Source organism: Bombina bombina, chromosome 2 (assembly GCF_027579735.1).
Source record: "Bombina bombina isolate aBomBom1 chromosome 2, aBomBom1.pri, whole genome shotgun sequence".
NCBI lineage: Eukaryota > Metazoa > Chordata > Amphibia > Anura > Bombinatoridae > Bombina > Bombina bombina.
This window is the reverse complement of record NC_069500.1, coordinates 1,002,077,093-1,002,104,542: the sequence shown is the minus strand read 5'-3', so window position 1 is coordinate 1,002,104,542 and position 27,450 is coordinate 1,002,077,093.

The following is a 27,450-nucleotide window of genomic DNA, read 5'->3' as shown; positions in this document are numbered from 1 at the left end:
TTAACACCTAAGCAAAGAATACAATACATATAGTCAGGGACATGTGAATGTACTCTAGGCTAGGTTGGAAAAGTTTATTGTTGTACACTGTGATATATTCTAATTTGTACCCTGTAGTTTTTATTTATTTAGCATACATGAATTTATTTACATGAGCGTATTTAACCTGCATGAAATTATTTAAACTGTATGATTTTTGGCTTTTTTTAAAATGTATGATAATATAGACAATTAGTATTATAATAAACTGTAAATAAAATGTCCTTTTGGAAAGCAATAAGTTGCTAGCAGCAAGCAATCCGTATTACATGTTTTAGCATAGCTTTGTGTAATAACGGTCTATAATCAGTGTTGTCACATTTGCTTTTAATTGAATGTGATTACATGAGTATATAATGTGGTAATTAAAGCAATAGATCAGAGGTCTATGAGTACGGCTCTGCTGAGCTGAAACGCGTCAGACATGGTCTTTTAGCCACTCTGTGTGCATACTACCTTTCTATGCTGCTTTTAATATAAATTAATCAAATTTATTTTTTACTGGAACTAAGGCTGGATCTTTCCTACTTTACTTAGGGTCATATCCCCTATTCGTTAATTTGTGTTTCTCATAATTAATAGTTCTAGAACAGATCCTCTTTTTTCTTAAAGGGACACTGAACCCAATTTTTTAAGGAACTTAACTTTATTTTTTATATATTGTTTTTATCCAATTCCTCTCAATTAGGTTTTTCAAAACATTTCTTTTGAGTGTGCGTTTTCTAATGAATTGACTCACATGGATATTAGTATTAAATTTGTTGAGTCTAGTTCTAGGTGCAAATTTAAGCCTAAATTTAGGACTTTGTCTTCATCTTTGTTTAATGTCTTATTGCTTAAATTAAAAACCCCCGTTGTGGGATTTACCTCACTCTTTTTACTTCCTTTTCTTGTTCTACCTCCTCGTGTCCTCTACAATAGTTGCCATCTAGGGAAATGGAAGAACAATATCCCTAAAGGACAATACTTAAGAGAGAATAAACCCAATTTTTTTATTTTGTGATTCAGATAGAGCATGCAATTTTAAGCAACTTTCTAGTTTACTCCTATTATCAATTTTTCTTCGTTCTCTTACTATCTTTATTTGAAAAAGAAGTCACCTAAGCTAAGGAGCCAGACAATTTTTGGTTTAGAAAACTGGACAGCACTTGTTTATTGGTGGGTGAATTTATCCACAAATCAGCAAGAACAATCCAAGTTGTTCACCAAAAATGGGTCGGCATTTAAACTTACAGTATTGCTTTTCAAATAAAGATACCAAGAGAATGAAGAAAATTTGATAATAGGAGTAAATTAGAAAGTTGCTTAAAATTGCATGCTCTATCTGAATCACAAAAGAAAAAAATTGGGTTCAGTATCCCTTTAAGTAGTGTCCTTTAGGGATATTGTTCTTCCATTTCCCTAGATGGCAACTTTTGTAGAGGACAAGAGGAGGTAGAAAAAGAAAAGGAAGTAAAAAGAGTGAGGTAAATCCCACAACGGGGGTTTTTAATTTAAAGGGACACTGTACCCATTTTTTTTATTTTGGAATTCAGAAAGAGCATGCAATTTTAAGCAACTTTATAATTTACTCCTATTATCAATTTTTCTTCGTTCTCTTGCTATCATTATTTGAAAAAGAAGGCATCTAAGCTTTTTTTTGGTTTCAGTACTCTGGACAGCACTTTTTTATTGGTGGATGAATTTATCCACCAATCAGCAAGGACAACCCAGGTTGTTCACCAAAAATGGGCCGACATCTAAACTTACATTCTTGCATTTCAAATAAAGATAGCAAGAGAATGAAGACAATTTGATAATAGGAGTAAATTAGAAAGTTGCTTAAAATTGCATGCTCAATCTGAATCACGAAAGAAAAATTTTGGGTACAGTGTCCCTTTAAGCAATAAGACATTAAACAAAGAGGAAGAAAAAGTCCTAAATTTAGGCTTAAATTTTGCACCTACAACTAGACTCAACAAATTTAATACTCATATCCATGTGAGTCAATTCATTAGAAACTCAAATTTAAAAGATATTTTTTGGAAAACCTAATTGAGAGGAATTGGATAAAAACATATATATACAGGTGGCCCTCGTTTTACAACGGTTCAATTTACACCGTTTCAGAATAACAACCTTTTTTTTCCAGTCATGTGAATGCTATTGAAAAGCATTGAGAAGCAGTGCATTTATTAAAATATCCAGTAGGTGGAGCTGTCTGCTTGTGTTGCAGCAAAGCCAAGCAAGCTGAAATTAATCAGTTTAACCAGACCTGAGCTATCGAGCAGATTTCAAAGGAACAAGATCTTCCTGTCTATAAATTAGTCCAGATTGGAATGCATAGAAAGAACTGTTTGCAGAAAAATGCAAGTGAAGTCTGTGTTGTTTGATTATTTTATTAGGTTTATAATGCTGTTTAGCAAATGTTTTTGTTCATTTAACTAGTTTAATTATATATTCTGTGTTGTGTGATTATTTTATTAGGTTTATAATGCTGTTTAGCATTTAAAGTCTTAATTTCAAAGCTTTAAAAATAATGTATTAGGTGTTACTTATGACAATTTTGAGAGGGGCCTGGAACCTATCTCCCTCACTTCCCTTTGACTTACATTATAAACTGGGTTTCAATTTACAACGGTTTCAATTTACAACCATTCCTTCTGGAACCTAACCCCGGCGTAAACTGAGGGCTACCTGTATATGTATAAAAATACAAAATATGTGGATTAGTCAGTGTACCTAAAATAAGTGTTACTATTTTGAAGGCAAAGGCTGATCACGACAAATATTATTTTGAATTAGAATTTTCTTCTGTTCACCCACTTTGCATCTTGTTAATAAACTATTAACATTTCTATTTTTTGAGAGCATTCTTACTTTACAGCTTTTTTTCACACCTGCCTAAAACTTTTGCACAGTACTGTATATGCATATTGTGATTGGCTGATAGCTGTCAGATGATGTAATTAGGAAGGAAAATGTAACTTTTGCATTGTCTCTTTATCATCAATTTATTGATAATGCTATTCTACTGTGATTACTGGTCCTTTAATTTACATGTGAATGTTAATTTCTTTCTTTCTTTTTTAAATACAAAGAAAAACAAATGCTAATTTGAAAAATATTATAATTAGTCATTCTCTAGGAACAGATTTGCTTCCTCTATTTCAACTAAAGAAATCATAATCAGTATTGCTTTCTGATGATTACTAAATTGGCACGGGAGCAAGAATGCAAGTTAAAGGGCCATGATATCCACATGTTGAAACACTTGAACGTGCTGCAGTATAGCTATAAAAAGCTGACTAGAAAATATCACCTGAACATCTCTATGTAAAAAAAGAAAGATATTTTACCTCAAAATGTCCTAAGTATTCACACCCCATTGCAAAGGACTTAAAGCAGCAAATCAGTATGTCTGTCCCGGGAAGACAGCTGTTTGAGAGGGATCAGGGGTGGGAAGTGTTAGGTGGGAGGTTAACCTCTATACTAATGCTAAAATTAACCTTGCAAGCTACCTAATTAACCCCTTCACTGCTGGGAGTAATAAAAGTGTGGTGCGCATCTGCAATTAACGGCCTTTTAATTACCAAAAAGCAATGGCAAAGCCATATATGTTTGCTATTTCTGAACAAAGGAGATCCAAAAGAAGCTTTTACATTAATTTGTGCCATGATTGCACAAGCTGTTTGTAAATATTTTCAGTGAGAAACCTAAAGTTTGTGAAAAAGTTAACTTTTTTTTTATTTGATTGCATTTGGTGGTGAAATGGTGGCATGAAATATACCAAAATAAGCCTAGATCAATACTAGTAGTTGTCTACTAAAACAATATATAGTTTTGATAGGTAAATAAAAAAAACAAGGCTATATTTCTGTTTAAATGTAGTGATGGCAAAAAATGCTAAAAATGCTCTGGTCTTTTGGGGAAGTCTTTATTAAGGGCCAATTTATTAAACAGCGTATGCTGCTCATTCTGTGCAAGCCTTCCAGGTTGCCGGAATCAGGAGTTAAAGGGCCATTATACACCAAATGTTTATTTGCATAAATGTTTTGTAGATGATCCATTGTATATAGCCGATCTGGGAGTGTTTTTGTAACAATGTTTAGTTTTGCTTATTTTTTAATATCATTGTGCAGATTTTCGGACTCCTAACCAAGCCCCACAGTGTCAGAAGTAGACTCTCTTTTCTAATCTACTGCTGGCTTCTGTTTGTATAATCTGTCTTTTCATATGCAGGGAAGGGGGAGGGGGGAGTGTCTGCAATTTAGCCACTTTCCCTGGGTGTTCCAGCTAACCTAATCAACAGTGCTAAAAAGGTTTTATACTGGATTTTTAGATCAATATCTGTGCATATTATTCTTTATAGTATATTACATGCAGATATATGAACATTGGTGTATACTATCCCTTTAAGAAGCAGTGGTCTTAAGAACGCTGCTCCTTAACTCATCCGCCACCTCTGAGGTGGCGGACTGCAATCATCCCGATCAAATACAATCAGGATGATTGACACCCCCTGCTAGCGGCCGCAAATGTGTAGGGGGCAGCATTGCACAAGCATTTCACAAGAAGCGTATGCTGTCGGCATTTAGCGATGTAGGGCGGAAATGATTCGCTACAGCAAATCATGTCCACCCGCCATTTGTTAAATCTACCCCTTAGACTAAAATGCCCGGTCCTTAAGGGGTTAAGGAAGTTTACTATGAAATCTCATGAGATCACAGTAACAGAGTTCATTTGATATTAGAAGTAATTGAAAAGTTTTTTTTAAACTGTATGCTCTATCTGAATCATGATAGAAAGATTTTGGGTTTCATGTCCTTTTAAGCATTCTAATGTGTGTTTTATGATTGAATGTGGGTGCCATCAGCCATCTGTAACAAGGATTTCATTGGCCTCCTGTAAAATCTAACAATACATGGGCCATATTAATGGTGAAGCGCAAAAATGCAAGAGGTATGGAACGTTAACATCGCCGGAGAACAATACATACCGCTTGCAATTTTATGTTGGCTATGTAAGTCCATGGTTAATACATTGTGTGTGCGTGTGTGGTAGTATAATGGCTAAATGCTTAGGGCTAGATTACAAATAGAGAGCAACTGACAGTGGTCTCGTGCTAAGAATAACAAACTATCTGGTATTACATGTAGATGTTTAGGAATTTTAACCAAAGCCACCAATTAGCAAGCGCTACTCAGTGTTCTGAACCAAAAATGGACAGGCTCCTCAGCTTACATTCCTGCTTTTTCAAATAAAGATACTAACGGCTAGATTTAGATTTTTGTCGGTAACGACCCGCGTAGCTAACGCTGGCTTTTTTCTGGCCGCACCTTTAAAATAACTCTGGTATTGAGAGTCCACAGAATGGCTGCGTTAGGCTCCAAAAAAGGAGCGTAGAGCATATTTAACGCAACTTCAACTCTCGATACCAGAGTTGCTTACGGACGCGGCCAGCCTCAAAAACGTGCTCGTGCACGATTCCCCCATAGAAAACAATGGGACTGTTTGAGCTGAAAAAAAACCTAACACCTGCAAAAAAGCCGCATTCAGCTCCTAACGCAGCCCCATTGTTGTCTATGGGGAAACACTTCCTACGTCTGCACCTAACACCCTAACATGTACCCCGAGTCTAAACACCCCTAACCTTACACTTATTAACCCCTATTCTGCCGCCCCCGCTATCGCTGACCCCTGCATATTATTTTTAACCCCTAATCTGCCGCTCCGTAAACCGCCGCTACTTACATTATCCCTATGTACCCCTAATCTGCTGCCCCTAACACCGCCGACCCCTATATTATATTTATTAACCCCTAATCTGCCCCCCACAACGTCGCCTCCACCTGCCTACACTTATTAACCCCTAATCTGCCGACCGGACCGCACCGCTATTATAATAAAGTTATTAACCCCTAATCCGCCTCACTCCCGCCTCAATAACCCTATAATAAATAGTATTAACCCCTAATCTGCCCTCCCTAACATCGCCGACACCTAACTTCAAACATTAACCCCTAATCTGCCGACTGGAGCTCACCGCTATTCTAATAAATGTATTAACCCCTAAAGCTAAGTCTAACCCTAACACTAACACCCCCCTAAATTAAATATAATTTTAATCTAACGAAATTAATTAACTCTTATTAAATAAATTATTCCTATTTAAAGCTAAATACTTACCTGTAAAATAAATCCTAATATAGCTACAATATAAATTATAATTATATTATAGCTATTTTAGGATTTATATTTATTTTACAGGTAACTTTGTATTTATTTTAACCAGGTACAATAGCTATTAAATAGTTAAGAACTATTTAATAGCTAAAATAGTTAAAATAATTACAAAATTACCTGTAAAATAAATCCTAACCTAAGTTACAATTAAACCTAACACTACACTATCAATAAATTAATTAAATAAAATACCAACAATTACCTACAATTAAACCTAACACTACACTATCAATAAATTATTTAAATACAATATCTACAAATAAATACAATGAAATAAACTAACTAAAGTACAAAAAATAAAAAAGAACTAAGTTACAAAAAATAAAAAAATATTTACAAACATTAGAAAAATATTACAACAATTTTAAACTAATTAAACCTACTCTAAGCCCCCTAATAAAATAACAAAGCCCCCCAAAATAAAAAAATGCCCTACCCTATTCTAAATTACAAAAGTTCAAAGCTCTTTTACCTTACCAGCCCTGAACAGGGCCCTTTGCGGGGCATGCCCCAAAGAATTCAGCTCTTTTGCCTGTAAAAAGAAACATACAATACCCCCCCCAACGTTACAACCCACCACCCACATACCCCTAATCTAACCCAAACCCCCTTAAATAAACCTAACACTAAGCCCCTGAAGATCTTCCTACCTTATCTTCTGCCAAGTTCACCGATCCGTCCTCGGAAGTGTTGATCCAAGCCCAAGCGGGGGGCTGAAGAGTGACGTCCATCATCGGGCTGAAGTCTGGATCCAAGCGGCGACTGAAGAAATCCATCCTCGGGCTGAAGTCGGAAGTCCATCATCTGGATGAAGTCTTCTATCAAGCCGCATCTTCAATCTTCTTTCTTCTGGAGTGGAGCGGAACCATCTTCTTCCAAGCCGACGCGGAACATCCTCTTCAACCGACGACTAGACGATGAATGACGGTTCCTTTAAATGACGTCATCCAAGATAGAAGGTAGGAATATTCTGGAATCAGCCAATCAGAATCAAGTTCAATCCGATTGGCTGATCGGAACAGCCAATAGAATGCGAGCTCAATCTGATTGGCTGATTAGATCAGCCAATAGAATGCAAGCTCAATCTGATTGGCTGATTGGATCAGCCAATCGGATTGAACTTGATTCTGATTGGCTGATTCCATCAGCCAATCAGAATTTTCCTACCTTAATTCCGATTGGCTGATAGAATCCTATCAGCCAATCGGAATTCGAGGGACGCCATCTTGGATGACGTCCCTTAAAGGAACCGTCATTCGTCGGGAAGTCGTCGTCAGAAGAAGATGGGTCCGCGGTGGAGGTCTTCAAGATGGAGCCGGTCCTCATCGGATGAAGATAGAAGATGCCGCTTGGAAGAAGATGGTTGCCGGTCCGGATCATATCTTCTTCCCGGATAGGATGAAGACTTTGGAGCCTCTTCTGGACTTCTTCAGCCGTCGGATGATGGATGTCTAGCCCCCGCTTGGGCTTAGATGAAGATATCGGAGCCAGGATGGATCGGTGTGATACCCGGTGAGGTGAAGACAAGGTAGGAAGATCTTCAGGGGCTTAGTGTTAGGTTTATTTAAGGGGGGTTTGGGTTAGATTAGGGGTATGTGGGTGGTGGGTTGTAATGTTGGGGGGGGTATTGTATGTGTTTTTTTACAGGAAAAAGAGCTGAATTTCTTGGGGCATGCCCCGCAAAGGGCCCTGTTCAGGGCTGGTAAGGTAAAAGAGCTTTGAACTTTTGTAATTTAGAATAGGGTAGGGCATTTTTTATTTTGGGGGTCTTTGTTATTTTATTAGGGGGCTTAGAGTAGGTGTAATTAGTTTAAAACTGTTGTAATATTTTTCTTATGTTTGTAAATATTTTTTTATTTTTTGTAACTTAGTTCTTTTTAATTTTTTGTACTTTAGTTAGTTTATTTCATTGTAGTTATTTGTAGGTATTGTATTTAATTAATTTATTGATAGTGTAGTGTTAGGTTTAATTGTAGGTAATTGTAGGTATTTTATTTAATTTATTTATTGATCGTGTAGTGTTAGGTTTAATTGTAACTTAGGTTAGGATTTATTTTACAGGTAATTTTGTAATTATTTTAACTATTTTAACTATTAAATAGTTCTTAACTATTTAATAGCTATTGTACCTGGTTAAAATAAATACAAAGTTACCTGTAAAATAAATATAAATCCTAAAATAGCTATAATATAATTATGATTTATATTGTAGCTATATTAGGGTTTATTTTACAGGTAAGTATTTAGTTTTAAATAGGAATAGTTTATTTAATAAGAGTTAATTTATTTCGTTAGATTTAAATTATATTTAACTTAGGGGGGTGTTAGTGTTAGGGTTAGACTTAGCTTTAGGGGTTAATACATTTATTAGAATAGCGGCGAGATTCGGTCGGCAGATTAGGGGTTAATAATTGAAGTTAGGTGTCGGCGATGTTAGGGAGGGCAGATTAGGGGTTAATAAATATAATATAGGGGTCGGCGGTGTTAGGGGCAGCAGATTAGGGGTACATAAGGATAACGTAGGTGGCAGTCGGCAGATTAGGGGTTAAAAATATTTAATCGAGTGTCGGCGATGTGGAGGGGCCTCGGTTTAGGGGTACATAGGTAGTTTATGGGTGTTAGTGTACTTTAGAGCACAGTAGTTAAAAGCTTTATAAACCAGCGTTAGCCCAGAAAGCTCTTAACTACTGACTTTTTTCTGCGGCTGGAGTTTTGTCGTTAGATTTCTAACGCTCACTTCAGACACAACTCTAAATACCGGAGTTAGAAAGATCCCATTGAAAAGATAGGATACGCAATTGACGTAAGGGGATCTGCGGTATGGAAAAGTCGCGGCTGAAAAGTGAGCGTTAGACCCTTTTTTGACTGACTCCAAATACCGGCGGTAGCCTAAAACCAGCGTTAGGAGCCTCTAACGCTGGTTTTCACGGCTACCGCCAAACTCCAAATCTAGGCCTAAGAGAACAAGCAAAAAATTGATAATAGGAGTAAAATTAGAAAGTTGCTTAAAATTGCATGCTCTATCTGAATCATGAAAGAAAAAATTGGGTTTAATAGCCTTTTAATATCAACTAAATGAGGCTACTGGTTTTGCAAGCATGTTACCCGAGTGTTGTGGTTGTAATTATCATCTCTGGTTTGATGTGTGAGATATGTATTGGGGCACTTAACATTATAGATGTTAATTGTAGGGGGCCTAGTTATCAAGCCGTCAACCTCAAATACGCTGGAATTCCGCAGCGTATTTGTGGCGAGGCTGATTCGCCTTAGTTATCAAAGGCTCGAGACCGGCAAAAGTAGAATTTTGTGATGTAAGCTTCGATCCGCCACAGATCGATTCTTACGTCACTCCAGATGTTCCGCACACAAGTGCAGCACATTCTCACTACTTTTGCTAGTTATCAAAAAACTAGCAGGTACGCTCGGCACTTTTACGGCCCAGCGTACCTGGTTTTCAAACCGCCACCCCTGGAGGCGGCGGATCCCATAGGAATCAATGGGAGTCTGACCATAGCGAAAGTGCAATCAGATTGAGCTCGCATTCTATTGGCTGATCGGAACAGCCAATAGAATGCGAGCTCAATCTGATTGGCTGATTCCATCAGCCAATCAGATTTTTCCTACCTTAATTCCGATTGGCTGATAGAATCCTATCAGCCAATCGGAATTGAGGGGACGCCATCTTGGATGACGTCCCTTAAAGGAGCCTTCATTCGTCGTAGTCCGTCGGTGAAGAAGGAGGTTCCCCGTCGGCGGAAGGAAGATTCAAGACCCGGCTTGGAAGATGACTTCGCCCGGATAGAAGACTTTTCTTCAGCGCCACCTGGATGATGACTTCATCGGATGGAAGATTTCTTCAGCGCCGCTTGGAGGATTAACTTCTTCCGCTCCGGATGTCCACTTCAGTTCCATCGGTGGCTCGGCTGAGTGAAGACGACTAAAGGTAGGAAGATCTTCAGGGGATTAGTGTTAGGTTTTTGTAAGGGGGGTTTGGGTTAGATTAGGGATATGTGGGTGGTGGGTTTTAATGTTGGGGGGGGTGTATTTTTCTTTTACAGGCAAAAGAGCTGTTTTCTTTGGGGCATGCCCCCACAAATGGCCCTTTTAAGGGCTGGTAAGGTAAAAGAGCTTTGAACTTTATTTAATTTAGAATAGGGTAGGGCATTTTTTTATTTTGGGGGGGTTTGTTATTTTATTAGGGGGCTTAGATTAGGTGTAAGTAGCTTAAAATTGTTGTAATATTTTTAACATGTTGTAACTTATTTTTTTATTTTTTGTAACTTAGCTTTTTTTATTTTTTGTACTTTAGTTAGTTTATGTAATTGTATTTAATTGTAGTTATTTGTAGGTAGTTTATTTAATTAATTTAATGATAGTGTAGTGTTAGGTTTAATTGTAACTTAGGTTAGGATTTATTTTACAGGTAATTTTGTATTTCTTTTAGCTAGGTAGTTATTAAATAGTTAATAACTATTTAATAACTATTCTAACTAGCTAAAATAAATACAAAGTTACCTGTAAAATAAATATAAATCCTAAGATAGCTACAATATAATTATTAATTATATTGTAGCTATCTTAGTGTTTATTTTACAGGTAAGTATTTATTTTTAAATAGGAATAATTTATTAAAGTATAGTGTAGTGTTAGGTGTAATTGTAACTTAGGTTAGGATTTATTTTACAGGTAAATTTCAGTTTATTTTATCTAGGTAAGCTATTAAATAGTTAATAACTATTTAATAGCTATTTTACCTAGTTAAAATAAATTGAAAGGTACCTGTAAAATAAAAATAAATCCTAAGATAGCTAGAATATAATTATTATTTATATTGTAGCTATATTAGGGTTTATTTTATAGGTAAGTATTTATTTTTAAATAGGATTAACTTAGTTAATAAGAGAAATATTATTTAGATTTATTTAATTAATATTTAAGTTAGGGGGGCGTTAGGGTTAGGGTTAGACTTAGGTTTAGGGGTTAATAATTTTATTACAGTGGCGGCGGCATAGTGGGGGGCAGGATAGGGGTTAATAAATTTATTATAGGGGGCGACGGTGTAGGGGAGGCAGATTAGGGGTTAATAAATTTATTATAGGTGACGACGGTGTAGGGGGGGCAGGATAGGGGTTAATACATTTAATATAGGTTGCGGCGGGTTCAGGGAGCGGCGGTTTAGGGGTTAATACATTTATAAGAGTTGCGGCAGGGTCTAGGAGCGGCAGTTTAGGGGTTAATACATTTATAAGAGTTGCGGCAGGGTCTATGAGCGGCGGTTTAGGGGTTAATACATTTATAAGAGTTGCGGCAGGGTCTAGGAGCAGCGGTTTAGGGGTTAATACATTTATAAGACTTGCGGCGGGGTCTAGGAGTGGCGGTTTAGGGGTTAATACATTTATAAGAGTTGCGGCAGGGACTAGGAGCGGCGGTTTAGGGGTTAGTAACTTTATTGAGTTGCGGGAGGCTCCGGGGGCGCCGGTATAGGGATAGAACAGTGTAGTTAGTGTGAGTGCTTAGTGACAGGCTAGCAATAAAGCTGGGAAAAAGCCGAAGGGCAGCGAGATCGGATGAGTGATAACTCTCACAGTCCGCTGCTCATCGCCCCGCGGCTTTTTGACAGCTTTATTTGATAACTTAGGCGTATATTTTCAGGTCCGCGGCGGCGAAGGTAGGCAAGCTTAGGCGGGCGTATTGGGCCGGCGAAGCCAGAAAAGTAGACGGTTTGATAACTACCCCCCTATGTGTAAATGGCAGCAACTCCCACTAATGAAACACTGGAAAATATAAGTGAAGTAACATTCAATACATTTCAGATATGATCTCACTTTTACAATGATGCATATCAGCACCCTCACAAGCTTCTATGAATCTAGTCCAATGTTTCATTTTATATTTAAAGGGACACTAAACCCAACAATTTTCTTTCATGATTCAGATAAAGAATACAATTTTCAAACAACTTTCCAATTTACTTCTATTATCTAATTTGTGTTATTGCTTAGGTATGCTTTGTTGAAGAAAGAGCAATGCACATGGGTGAGCCAATCACAAGAGTCATCTATGTGCAGCCGCCAATCAGCAGCTACTAAGCCTATCTATATATGCTTTTCAGCAAAGGATATCAAGAGAATGAAGCAAATTAGATACTAGAGGTAAATTAGAAAGTTGTTTAAAATGACATACTTTTTCTAAATCATGAAAGAAAAAAATGGTTTTCATGTCCCTTTAAATGTTAATATTTGTTATGTAAAACAACAGGCATCTCTTATTTATTGATTTATTAGCTTTAAATATAAATGTTGAAAAATGTAAGTATCAGGCATAAAGGATGGAAGATATTAAAAATATGTATCCAGTATTCAGTACCAAAAACTGTTCAATTAAGTCTTATCTTTATTAAAGTTTTTTGACTGTTGTAGAAAAGTTAATTTACATAATTATTTGCACATGTTTGATAAGTTACATAGGACAGACTTCAAGGCCAATAAAACTGGGTAAAGAAAGCACAACTGCACCCTCAGCAAATTACGATCCCATACTAATCTTCAATCTTATTATGTCTTATGTTTATGATTACATAAAAATAATGTTTTTTTTACTCATTTAACATGTGGCTAATGAGAATTGGAAAGATTCTGATTTATAAGTTAGAACATGAATCATGTTATATTTTTTTTCAATAGATATTATATTTTAGATAGTAAGGATCAATTAGTCAGTTGATATATTAATAGCAAAATGTCATTTCTCGTTCCTCTGTTTGCTCACTCATATGAGCACCATATCTGTGAGCATTCCCTTAAGAGGATGGTAACCCTACCACTGCACTTTGAAAGTTTTCACACCCTGTATTATTAAGGGTAAAAAAAATAAAGTTTTATTATTGGAAGAAAATTAGTATTCCCATAAATGTCTTGCTATATAAAATATCTTGTTACTCAATAACTAGTTTGAACTTCATGAATTTTCTGGATTATCTCTGCAGATTTTAAAATAAAATATATTTTTTATGGCAATAGAAAAAATCTAAAATATATGTAAAAAGTCTTTAAATTAAAATGTAGTTTTGTGTTTCTCTGCATCTTGCTCTATTGTGTCACACACAAGGGGAAATTATTGCATTATGCCATGTGATATTATGCAATTAGTTTTCCAAATAATGTTCCTTTTTTCACACTTAAAGGGACAGTCTAGTCAAAATTAAACTTTCATGATTAAGATAGGGAATGCAATTTTTAACATCTTTCCAACTCCCTTTTATCATCAAATTTGCTTTGTTCGCTTTGTATTCTTTGTTGAAAGCTAAACCTAGTTAGGCTCATATGCTAATTTATAAAACCTTAAAGGCCACCCCTTATTTCAATGCATTTTGCTGTTTTTTACAGCTAGAGGGCGTAATTTAATGTGTTTCATATAGATAACACTGTGATCACACCCTGGATTTACAAGTGAGAGGGCCCTGATTTGCTAAATACATGTCTGACAAAAGAACTGAAATAAGGGGGCAGCCTGCAAAGGCTTAGATACAAGGTAATCGACACCTGGACTTCCGGTTAGGGGGTGGAGACTACAGGCGTGCTGGCAGACTACTACCATTCTATCCCCCCTCTCTCTGCTCTATAACCCCAGATTCGGGGGTTTTTGTTGGGCCACGGCGAGGCCGTCGTGCCAGAGAAAAGAAGGTCAAAAAGGCCTCTGAGGCCAGCGGCTGAGCCGCATTTCCTGTTTTAAAATTATGGAAGTTCACCGTTAACAATATATACCCTCTCTGACATAGGAGAACCCCACCGGTCTAACTAAGTGCTGAAACCTTTATAAGCTAAAGCCGAAGAGGGTCGCCTGTATAGAGGGGCCAACTGCCGCAGCTGAGAGCCAGCAGGAGCAAAACAGTGAGCATATCCTTACCACGGTTCTGTTGGTGACCGGGATCCCTGTGTAGCGGGTGGAGTGTCGCAGCTGGTTTGGTGATGTATCCCCGCGAGAGCTGCCCGGGTGCGGCGGAAGGATCTTTGATTGATGTTCTGTGTGAGAGGTCCCGGAGAGGCTTGGAATACGTGCATGGTGGAAGTGGGCTCTGGTTCATGTGCAGGTCCTGTGGTGTGTACGGCGGCAGATGCAGAGGTAGCCTCCTGTTGGAGGCGCTCTGGGCCAGAGGCTGGATTCCCCTTGTTGGTGGCAGTAGAAGCGTATACTTTGGGAATCGCAAGTATACCTGTTATCTTTCATATCTTGTTCCCCATTGAGAAGAATCCTATTGCTCTTTTTTTAAAAGCGGTTAAAGGGGATAAAATTGCCCATGAGAAAGTCTGGGTAGAAACTATCCGTTGAATAGATTCTCATTTAATTAACTATGTTGGTATGGTCGGCTGAAAATACATACAGGGTGGCATATACCTTTCTCACACTACAATTGCTGTTTAAGTAAAGTGAACTGAATGACTTTGTTTTCCTCTGTTCATAAGGAAGAGAGGAAGGGAAAAGGAAAGAATTAAAAGAGGAGAAGGAGGGAAAGAAAGAAGGAAAGGAAGAAAGACTGCTTGCTAATTTTTTCTTTTTTTCAGGGTTTTTTTTTTCTCCTTTTGTGCTCTTTGCTGTTTTTTTGTTTCTTTTGACGTATGTGTTATTGCCTGCTTTGAAGCCTGATAGGCAATTCATTGTTTCATTATGCAATTCATGTATTGGTCGGATATCATATTATTTAGGTGAATTGTGCATAGGGAAGGGAAATGAAAAGAAAAAGAAAGATGGAAAACTGGTTAAGCAAGTATTTCTGCCCTATTAGCAAAGTGCAAATTTAAACAAATATTTTGTGAGTAAGAGTCTCTTAAAAGTGACAAGAGAGTTTCTAATTAGATAAAGTTAAAGTATAAATTACTGATATTATTGTTGTTGTGACTTGTGCTTGCCATATCATCTGAGTTAAGGTCTGTGCTATATTTGTTGCAAATTGGCTATGTGCTGTGTTTTTTTTTGTTTTTTTTTTTCTTCTTTTTTTTTTTTAATTTATAAGACATGGTTATTGTTATTTCTCTCCCGAATAGGGTATAGGCTGGCTTTTTCCAGTAAATTGAAATAATTTTTCCTCTTACTCACGTAAACACTTCAGCACACACTAAAATAAATTCAATCTTATTTGCTATATAATTTTTCTTATTCACATACACAAACACTTAAAGTCTTGCTCTTTCCTAAATAGGACATAAACTGGTTCTCTATCAGTAATATAAAATAACCCTGGTTTTATATATCTAAGTACCTCACTATATACTAAATCCACTTAATTTACCACGCTAAGGAATCCTACTGTTTTTTTGTTTTGTTTTTTCTTCTCTTCACTGATTTGAGAGTGTTCACATTTTTGGTATTCTTTTTTTTCTTTTTTTTTTATTCTATGAATGGAAAAATTTATTACTCAAACAAGTTCTAATTCCCCGAAAATGCCGGCAAAATCTAAAGATAAAAAAACCAAGTCAGCTGACACTAGCGCAGATACTGTATCAGACACAGGTCCTTTAGTTATAGATACTCAGGCCTTAATTGGTCAACTGTCGGCCATCTTTTCACCCCAATTTGATTCTATCAAGAAAGAGCTAGGAGTAATCTCCACTGACATTGTAACACTTACTTCAGAAATTAAACAGTTCTCAATTAGGTTAGTGGAGGCTGAGGAAAGGATCTCAGTATTAGAGGACCAGACCAACATACATCAAGGAGCTTTTAAAAAACATGAGGACAAATTAAACAATATGCAATTGCGCCTGGAGGATCTGGAGGATCGCTCCAGGCGCAATAACATTAGAATTATTGGCCTTCCGGAGCTCCCAGAGTTTGAGGATCTCATGACATTCACTTCAATGACTTTGCCACAGGCTCTGGGTATGCCAGCACATTTACTACCTTTGATTGTTGAAAGGGCGCACAGAACTGGCTCCAGAAGGAATGTAGATAATGGGTCAGTTAGACCAAGAATGATTATCTTCAGATTCCTGAAATTCCAAAATAAAATTGAATTATTGAACCTCTTTAAGAAAAGGAAAAATGAGCCGGTGATATTCGGGAACAACAAGATTTTGTTGTTTCAGGATTTCTCCAGCGAAACTTCTGCTAGAAGGAAAGTCATGGCTCCATTCTGTACTCAATTAATAAATAAAGGTATAAATGCATGGTTGATGTATCGGGCCAGAATTGTAATAGACGATAAAGGTAGTAGACGAGTATTTAATGGAGTAACAGAGATTACTGAATTTCTAAAAACTGTGGGATAGTAATGAAATGCATAGACTATACTTTTAAGTGTTTTATCATTGAGCTTGATGTATAGAATGAGGGTTCCTATCTGGACTAATTTTGTTTTGATTTGCCATTTTACGTTTTATCTTTTTAATTATTGTTTTCCCCTTTTTTTTTTTTTTCTCTCCCCTTATTATTTCCTCTAAGACAGAATAGGGGAAGATGGTTTGATATTTAATAAAAATGACAGGAAATGTTAGGATGTTGTCCTGGAATGTGGGGGGGGTATCATCCCCAGTGAAACGTAAACTAGTGATTAAAACCCTAGGTAAGAGACAGCCCGATGTGGTTTGTCTTCAAGAAACCCATTTAAATGAGATAGAAGCAGCTAAATTTAAGATTAAATGGGTGGGGCAAGTAATCTCTACTAAATGTTTAAATAAAAAATGTGGTCTAGTAATACTACTGCATAAAAAATTAGATTATAAAATAATCAAGATAGAGATCGATAGTCAAGCGAGATATATCCCACTTCAAATAGTAATTAAAAATATAAAGTTTGTAATCTGCAACATATATGCTCCGAATAGATTATCAGTGGAATTTTGGGAAAAAAATCAAAATAAGGTATTTCCATATAAAAATCAAAATGTAGTTATTTGTGGAGACTTTAATATGACGTTAGATCCAGCTTTAGATCGGTTTTCTCAAAGAAACATAGTCAGTAATAGATACAGTGCAAAGTATTTTAAGAAGTTTTGTAATAAATTAAAATTGACAGACATTTGGCGGATCCAAAACCCTGATAGTCTTAGATATACATGTGAATCACGAGCACACAGAACATTTTCCAGGATTGATCTATTCCTGATCTCTGAACCACTCTCTATCTGGCAAGTCAAGCCCGATATTGGAGAAATCCTGATATCGGACCATGCAATAATATCATTAACAGTTTTTTTAATGAACAAAGGTAATCCTCAGAATGCAGTATTTTTTTTTCCTCGTTCTCTATGTTCTGAGCCTAGATTCTGCTCATGGCTGCAAATAAAATGGCATGAATATGCGATGAATAATGTAGACTACAGAAATAAAATTGAAATCTTTTGGGAAGCGGCCAAAGCCGTGCTTAGAGGAGAGATTGTTGCATATCTAAATGTTCGTTCAAAAAAGATTAAAGCTAGGGAAGTTATGTTGGCAACAAGTGTACAGGAGATGTATATACGGGTACAACGGGACCCCTCACAGCAAAACTGGGACAGTTATATTGTCACCAGAAAGGAACGAGATCTTTACCTAAAACAAAAACTGATAGCTGAGGAAATTAGATTAAATCGATTTTATAGGGGATTCCATGGGAGGTCAGCTAAATTTTTAGCTAGTCTTACTAAATGTAGAAAGAAAAAAAACTTTATACCCGCCATTAAAGATAATGAGAATAGACAATTTGAAACAGGGAAAATTTGCGAAATTTTAGCTTCTTATTACCAGAGGTTATATTCTACAGTAGAGATAGACACCGATAAGCAAGAGAGATTTTGGTCAAAAATAGTGATTCCACAAATTTCAGTTGAGGATTTGAAGGTATTAAATGAACCTATAACTAAAGAAGAAATTGGTAATGCTATTGATAAATTAAAAGGCAATAAAGCATCCGGCCCAGATGGATTTCCATCTGAGTTTTATAAATGTTTAAAGGAAGAGCTAGTACCAGTGTTAGAGACGCTTTTTAATAAGTATTATACAGAAAGTACGCCGATTTCAGCCTATTTTGCAATGGCCAATATCTCCCTTATATTGAAGAAAGATAAAGATGCAGAGGATCCGGCTTCTTACAGACCAATATCGGTCTTAAACTCTGACTATAAGATTCTAACAGCTATTTTAGCCAGCAGATTTTCTCTCTGTTTACAAAAACTCATTCATCCGGATCAAACGGGGTTCATGACTAGCAGAAACTCAAGCAAGAATATACGCAAATTAACAACTTTCCTGGACTATGCATGGAATCATGAGCAGTCAAACAGAAGACATGATATGGCAGTCTTAACATTAGACGCAGTTAAAGCGTTCGATTCCATAGTATTGGAACACTTATTTACATCATTAGGAAAATTTGGTATTAGAGGGAACTTTGCAAAATGTATTCATAGAATATATTCAAAACCTATATCTCACCTAGTGGTAAATGGCATTATCTCTCCTAAAATTTTTCTGCATTGTGGTACATGACAAGGATGCCCACTATCTCCTTTATTGTTTAATATAGCGTTAGAACCACTTGCGATCCAAGTGAGAAAGTATTTAACTGGGATCCCCCTGGGTTCATCTTGCCTGAATATATTATTATACGCGGATGATATTTTACTTTTTATAGAGAATTTACAGCAATCCATCCCAATCTTGATCCAACTACTGGAAGAGTTTAGCTCGTTCTCAGGCTACAAAGTCAATACCGGGAAAAGCGAATTGATGATTGTGGGTAAATCTCCCTCTAGATTTTCTATTAATACTTTTAAGGAGGTGGAGACCATTAAATATCTAGGGCTTGTATTACACAAAAACCCTAAATACTGGTATGCTGATAACTATATTTCTCTATTTCAAAAAATTAAAGTTGATCTGCAACTATGGGCATCCTTTCCATTGTCTTTATTGGCGAGAGTCAATCTAGTTAAAACTATTATTTTCCCACGGTTGCTTTATCCTCTACAAAATTTACCGATATTTCTATGTAATAGTGATTTAAGAAAATTGTGTTCTCATTTTTCGAAATTTATATGGGGGAATAAAAAACCTCGCATGTCATTAGCAAGACTATCACAGAAATCAGGGGCCGTCGGGTTATCATTTCCAGACATTAGACTATATAATATTGCCTCACTATTGAAAATTGCAATTGATTGGCTGGCCAAGACAAACATTTATTCCACCTATGAAGAAGAATCTTTTTTGATCCACCCTTTTGCGTTGGCAGCTATAATTCATTGTAAACCTAGACAGCTACCTTTTAATGTCTCTACAATGATTACATTTAAAAATATAGTTTTTGCATGGCATAAATTTTGTAAAATATTGGAGATAGATTTTTCTTTTTCGGAATTCCTTCCTATTCAGGGTAACCCTCTTTTTCTACCAGGCATTAACCAGAAGGTTTTTAAGCTATGGGCAGAAAAAGGATTAAATCGGGTTTGTCAATTATTAGGTCCGGAGGAGTTAGTACTACAAGGGGAAACCTTGTTTGCCGCATTTAATCTGCCCAGATCCGATTTATTTGCATTTTTTCAGATCAGACACTTTATCTCTGCACAAAAATGGAGGTTACCTTTGTCCATTGCGTGGTCTGAGGTTAGGATTCTCCTACAAAGATTTATCGCCGGCATAACATCAATTTCATTAATGTATGACATCATGCTGTCAAAACAATCTCAAGGTATGCTGGATAAGATTTGTAATTTCTGGTTACCGCTAATTCCAGATATAGATCAGGACAGAATTTGCCAGAGCTTTAACAGTCTAGATAAGTGTTTAATTCCTTCAAATTGGAAGGAATCACACATGAAATTCATAAATAATTTCTACCTATATCCAGCGAAAATTGCCAAGTACTATCAGGGGGGATCCGCAGAGTGTCCAAGATGTCATTATCAAAATGTTGATCTGTTTCATATGTTTTGGGCTTGCCCTAAGATAAGAAAGCTATGGCAAAAAATCACATACTGGTTTAATATTGTCCATAACTCATCTATCTCCCTCACATTCCAGGACATTGTCTTATTATTTAAGACCCTTAATAGTCAAGATTGTTTCTGGATATATCCCTTAAATATTACAATATTAGTCGTAAGACAGTGTATATTAAAAAGTTGCAAAGCCAGAAGAGCGCCCCCTCTCGCAGTAGTCACTCAAATGATACAGGAACAGATTATTTTTGAATCTTACCATCTCCAGTCTCTGTCTGAAAAAAGAATTAAGAAATTTTTATATGGTTGGTACTCTATCATTAAGACATATTCTCCAGCTATTCAAAAACAGATATTAGCACCCTTTCTATCTTCTCTCAGTTTCATTGAGATGGTAGTGTTAGAATTGTTTCCGTACACTTGGATTAGGAATCCAACTGAGATATAAACTTAGAGAGTAGTAAGATCAAACCAGGAAAATACCTTATTATAATTCATTATTTTTTTCCCCTTTTTTTTTTTTGTGTTGTTTTCTTTTTTTTCTTTCCCCGTCCCCTCATGGCCAAGTGTCATGAGGAGTCAAATATAAAAAAAAAAAAAAAAAAGCCGACAAAAGATTATTATATGTTTTTTAGACTCGGTTGTCTAGTATTTAATTTACTTAAGACTGAAAAATTATGTAAATGACAACATGGCAAGATTTTTGTACATTGTATTGTTTATCTTTCTTCTTTTTGTATTATTAATCATTGTTTTTGTTATTTTGACTGATGCGGCAAATAATAAAGAGATTTAAAAAAAAAAAAGATACAAGGTAATCACAGAGGTAAAAAGTGTATTAATATAACAGTGTTTTTTATGCAAAACAGGTGAATGGGTAATAATGGAATTATCTATCTTTTTAATCAATAACAATTCTGGAGTAGACTGTCCCTTTAAATCAAACCATTAGAATAGTAAAACATATAAATGAAATGCATGCAAAATAACATTTAACATTTACACATAGATGTGTATAATTTGGTTTATTATGTGTTGGTACAGTAGAACAGTAACTTGGTAGTTAAAAGGATAGTTAATCAACATGAAAAATTCATGACTTTGAGATGTCATGAAATATCCAGTTTATTTAAGTTTAATTTTGACTACAATGTCCCTTTTAAGAGGGCATATGTGTATATTTAATTTGTTACAGGACATATTCACAATGTTAGTCTTGATCTATTAAACAGAGTACAGTAATATACATAATATGAATACTGCAGAGACTGTCACTCTAGAATTTACATATAACATTGGATGCTACAGGTTAATGTAAGACAAGACCTGATTGGTCGATGGGTGTCACAGTGGAGTCAGTCTAAGAAGTATTATTTTTAGAAAAAGCTGTAAGTCAAACAATAAAATACAAGAAAATGTGAGAACACAAATAATACAAAACAAGGATATTTATAGATTTAAGATGTAATAATTCTCTTATTTCCATAATTTACAATTCATGGTAAGATGAGTAAAGCAAATCTGGCTGCAATGAGAAAAAAACAAGATCACTAATGGATAACCTAAGTGGTGTAGAGAACGAAGAAACATTCTTTTGCTAAATGTGAGGGGGGAAAAAACAAAAACCAATAACATAATATACACCTTATTTCAAAATCCCCCACTACTAATCTCATTCTTATCTTTTCACCTCAGCAAATGTGCCAACATATTACCAGTTATCCACAATACAATATATTTATTTCTAAATTATTAGACTGCGGTAATGGGGACCAATAGAAGCTTGTTACTTGTCTTTTACCATGAGTTTTCATGGCCAAAACCAAATTCAACTGAAACAACGCCACATGTAGGGCTAGATTATGAGTGGTGTATTAACTATTGCACACAAGCAAAAAGAGGTATATTGAAGCTCTTTGCAAGCGTCAGAAGTTGCATGTGTATTTGGAGTTGAAAGTAAATGCATTTGCTTAAATTAAATTTAATTTATCTCAACTTCAGAGCTCTGGTTAACTGTTACACGAGACAAAAAAGTTGCACAAAACACATCAGAAATACATTTAACAGTACAGCTACACTCATAATAACATTGTCTATAGTAATTATTAAAAAAAATGCATACAAAAATTCTAAGGGCTCAAAGACATGAGGGGGCCTATTTATCAAGCCGTCAACCGCAAATACGCTGGAATTCCGCAGCGTAATTGTGGAGAGCTTGATTCGCCTTATTTATCAAAAGCTACAGACCGGCAAAAGTAGAATTTTGTGATGTAACATACGATCCGCCAGTTTCAGTCCGACACAGATCGATGCTTACGTCACTACAGATGTTCCGAATGCAAATTCAGCACTATCTGACTACTTTTGCAAGTTAACAAAAATCTACCAGATACGCTCGCCACTATTCTGGCCCAGCGTACCTGGTTTTCAATCCGCCGTCCTGGAGGCGGTGGATGCCACCGCTGCCACCTACATTATACTTATTAACCCCTAATCTGCCGCCCGACACCACCGACACCTACATTATACTTATTAACCCCTAATCTGCCGCCCGACACCGCCGACACCTAAATAAAAGTTATTAACCAATATCCCGCCGCTCCCGGAGCCCACCGCAACTAAAAAAAGTTATTAACCACCCCTGGCCTCCCACATCACTACCACTTACTAAACCTATTAACCCCTAAATCGCCAGCCCCCCACATCGCCATAAACTAAATTAAACTATTAACCCCTAAACCTTACAACCCGCTAACTTTTATATTAAATATTAACTCATCCCTATCTTATAATAAATTTAAACTTACCTTCATATTCAAATTAAACTATATTAAACTACTAATTAACCTACCCTAACTATTATACTAAAATTACATTAAACTACTAATTAACCTACCCAAACTATTATACTAAAATTACATTAAACTATATTAAACTACTAATTAACCTACCCTAACTGTTATACTAATATTTTATTAAACTATATTAAACTACTAATTAACCTACCCTAACTGTTATACTAAAATTATATTAAACTATATTAAACTAATTAATCTAATCTACCCTAACTATTATACTAAAATTAAAACAAACTACAAATTAAATTAACTATATTATATATTTAAACACGTAACCCTACTTAAATAATTTTAATCTACATTAAAAAATTACAAAGTTACAAAAAACTAACAACTAAGTTACACAAATTAACAAACACTAAGTTACACAAAAAAATAAACACTAAGATACAAAAAATAAGAAGAAATTATCAAAGATTTAAACTAATTACACCTAATCTAAGGGCCCTATGAAAATAAAAAAGCCCCCCCAACATAAAAAAACCCTAACCTACAATAAACTACAAATAGCCCTTAAAATGCCCCAAAGAAATCAGCTCTTTTACCTGTAAATTAAAAATACAAATACACCCCAACAGTAAAACCCACCACCCACACAACCAACCCCCCAAATAAAATCCTAAAAAAAACTAAGCTCCCCATTGCCCTGAAAAGGGCATTTGGATGGGCATTGCCCTTAAAAGGGCATTTAGCTCTATTGCAGCCCAAACCCTAACCTAAAAATAAAACCCACTCAATACACCCTTAAAAAATCCTAACACTAACCCCAGAAGATTCACTTACAGTTTTGAAGACCCGACATCCATTCTCCAAGAAGCCGGCCGAAGTCTTCATCCAAGCCTGCAGAAGTCTTCACCCAGACGGCATCTTCTATCTTCATCCATCCGGCGCGGAGCGGCTCCATCTTCAAGACATCCAACGTGGAGCATCCTCTTCTGACGACGGCTTCTTCGGAATGAAGGTTCTTTTAAATTACATAATCCAAGATGTATTACGTGCTACAGTACAGCTGTTTGTGGTGATACTTTGTTTTTATGTGTTACATATTTTTTTGAAGCAAGAGTATTAAGATGTAATGTAAATAAGACGCCACTAGGTGGTGCTGTTTGCACCCTTTAGGAAATGTTTGGCGTGAACAAGAGAAGGTTTAAAAGGAATTCAATAACCATATGTAACAGATGGCATGATTAAGGGGTTAACCCACGAAACGTTGCTATTTTAACATGAGTCTTTAATAAAGATAACCTTTTTTACCTATCTGTGCTGGTGAACTTTGAATTTTTGCGTCATCCAAGATGGCGTCTCTTAGATTCCGATTGGCTGATAGAATTCTATCAGCCAATCAGAATTAAGGTTGAAAGAATCCTATTGGCTGTTGCAATCAACCAATAGGATTGAACTTGCATTCTATTGGCTGTTCCAATCAGCCAATAGAATGCCAGCTCAATCCTATTGGCTGATTGCAACAGCCAATAGGATTTTTTCAACTTTAATTCCTATTGGCTGATAGAATTCTATCAGCCAATGGGAATCTAAAGCACACCATCTTGGATGACGTTATTTAAAGGAACCTTCATTCTGAAGAAGCCGTCATCAGAAGAGGATGCTCTGCTTCAGATGTCTTGAAGATGGAGCCGCTCAGCGCCAGATGGATGAAGATAGAAGATGCCGTCTGGGTGAAGACTTCTGCGGGCTTGGATGAAGACTTCGGCCGCTTGGATGAAGACTTCTGCCGGCTTCGAGGAGGATGGATGTCGGATCTTCAAAACTGTAAGTGAATCTTCTGGGGTTAGTGTTAGGATTTTTTAAGGGTGTATTGGGTGGGTTTTATTTTAAAATTGGGTTTGGGCTGCAATAGAGCTAAATGCCCTTTTAAGGGCAATGCCCATCCAAATGCCCTTTTCAGGGCAATGGGGAGCTTAGGTTTTTTTAGATTAGGTTTTTATTTAGGGGGTTGGTTGTGCGGGTGGTGGGTTTTACTGTTGGGGTATATTTGTATTTTTTTTTACAGGTAAAAGAGCCTAACCCTTTTGAGGGCTATTTGTAGTTTATTGTAGGCTAGGGTTTTTTTTATTTTGGGGGGGCTATTTTCATAGGGCCCTTAGATTAGGTGTAATTAGTTTAAATCTTTGATAATTTCTTTTTTATTTTTTGTAACTTAGTGTTTATTTTTTTGTGTAACTTAGTGTTTGTTGTTTTTTGAAACTTAGTTGTTAGTTTTTTGTAACTTTGTAATTTTTTAGTGTAGATTTAAATTATTTGAGTAGGGTTAGGTGTTTAAATATGTAATATAGTTAATTTAATTTGTAGTTTAATGTAATTTTAGTTTAAAAGTTAGGTTAGATTAATTTTTATTTTAATATAGTTTAATATAATTTTAGTATAAAAGTTAGGGTAGGTTAATTATTAATTTAATATAGTTTCATGTAATTTTATTATAATAGTTAGGGTAGGTTAATTATTAATTTAATATAGTTTAATGTAATTTTAGTATAATAGTTTGGGTAGGTTAATTAGTAGTTTAATGTAATTTTAGTATAATAGTTAGGGTAGGTTAATTAGTAGTTTAATATAGTTTAATTTGAATCTAAAGGTAAGTTTAAATTTATTATAAGATAGGGATGAGTTAAAATTTAATATAAAGTTAGCGGGTTGTTAGGTTTAGGGGTTAATAGGTTAATTTAATTTATGGCGATGTGGGGGGCTGGCGGTTTAGGGGTTAATAACTTTATTTAGTTGTGGTGGGCTCCGGGAGCAGAGAAATAGGGGTTAATAACTTTATGTAGGTGGCGGCGGTATAGGGGGTGGCAGATTAGGGGTTAATAAGTATAATGTAGGTGGCGGCGGTGTAGGGGGCAATAAATTAGGGGGTATTAACATAATGTAGGTGGCAGTGGGCTCCGAGAGCGGAGGAATAGGGGTTAATAACTTTATTAGAGTGGCGGCGGGGTCTGGGAGCAGCGGTTTAGGGGTTAATAACTTTATTTAGTTGCCACAGAGTCCGGGAGCAGCGGGATAGGGGTTAAACAGTTTAGTATAGTGGTGGTGCTTAGTGACAGTATACAAATAAAGCTGGGAAAAAGCCAAAGAGCAGCGAGATCGATGACAGTTAGTTAACAACAGTACGCTGCTCATCGCCTCGTACTTGGTGCGCGGCTTTTTGACAGCTTTTTTGTTAAATATGGAGAACGTATTCAGGTTAGGCGATGTCAGGCGAGCCTATTGGTGCCGGAGAATGCAGCACAGTTGACAGCTTGATAAGTAGGCCCCGAGGTCTCAGATGATAGGAAAAAAAGCATACAAAGGACTTTAACATAGAGATACATACATATACATGTCCAAATATGTATATGTATGTGTGTATATATATATATATATATATATATATATATATATATATATATATATTACTAAACATTCATCATCTATATATAGAAATATGTATTTAAAAATAAATAGAGCATATTCTGCTATTTAAAGAACATTGAAATGTGAAATATTCATATTTCATATTAGGTTAGCGCACAAGTAGGGTGTTAGGTTTATTCCTCTAGGGGAATACATTAACGTGGTTGCAATATATGAAGTTAGGCTTTTTGTGTGTAAGGTTAGCACGTGTGATAAACTTTTTACTTTCAATTTGTACTACATGCACTACCCAACGCACGCAAAAAGCCTCTGTCTAGCTGAGTTAATGCGCAAACGGGAGCACAAAATGGTGCTCAACTCGTAATCTAGCCTTTTTTGCCATAAAATATGTTGGTGTGGTAAAGCATAAAAATACTATACATATAGCAATTTCATATAGCTGAGTGCTTATTATTTTATCAGCAAAAAATGTGGATATGTGTTTATTTCTACAAACAAAAAGTTCACACATACATCTTCAGATCCGCAAAGATTCATAGGTCAAGGAAATTTTGAGATGGAGATTGAGTTGCTCACATTGCATGCCAAGCTTAGCTCTCCAAATCTGATAATTGCCTGGGATTGTGAGCGGCAGTTTGTATATGCCACTTTAATTGACCATTAGATTTCATATGAGTAAAGCTCCATTGTTCAATGCAGTCTTTCTCCTAGTGAGTGTACTTTGGTCCGTATGTTGGAGGATGCATTGTGACGGTATTATATGTCAAGATATTTATTTGAGCACTTGTCCCTTTACCTCTGTACCAGTTGAATGTTTCCTTCATTTGTAATAGGCACCATTACACATTGCCCTTCCTTTGAATGCAATGGTTGTGGTGTGTTTGTTAACTGGGTCAAAATCCTCTCAAGCTATAATAATGACTAGAAGAGGAAAAAAAGAAGATAAAAAGTATAGGAAGCTACAGGCACTATCTTTAAAATGGACAAATTATTTAAAACTCACCAGTTATTTCGGCGGTTAAGAGTAAAATAAAAGAAACATAATT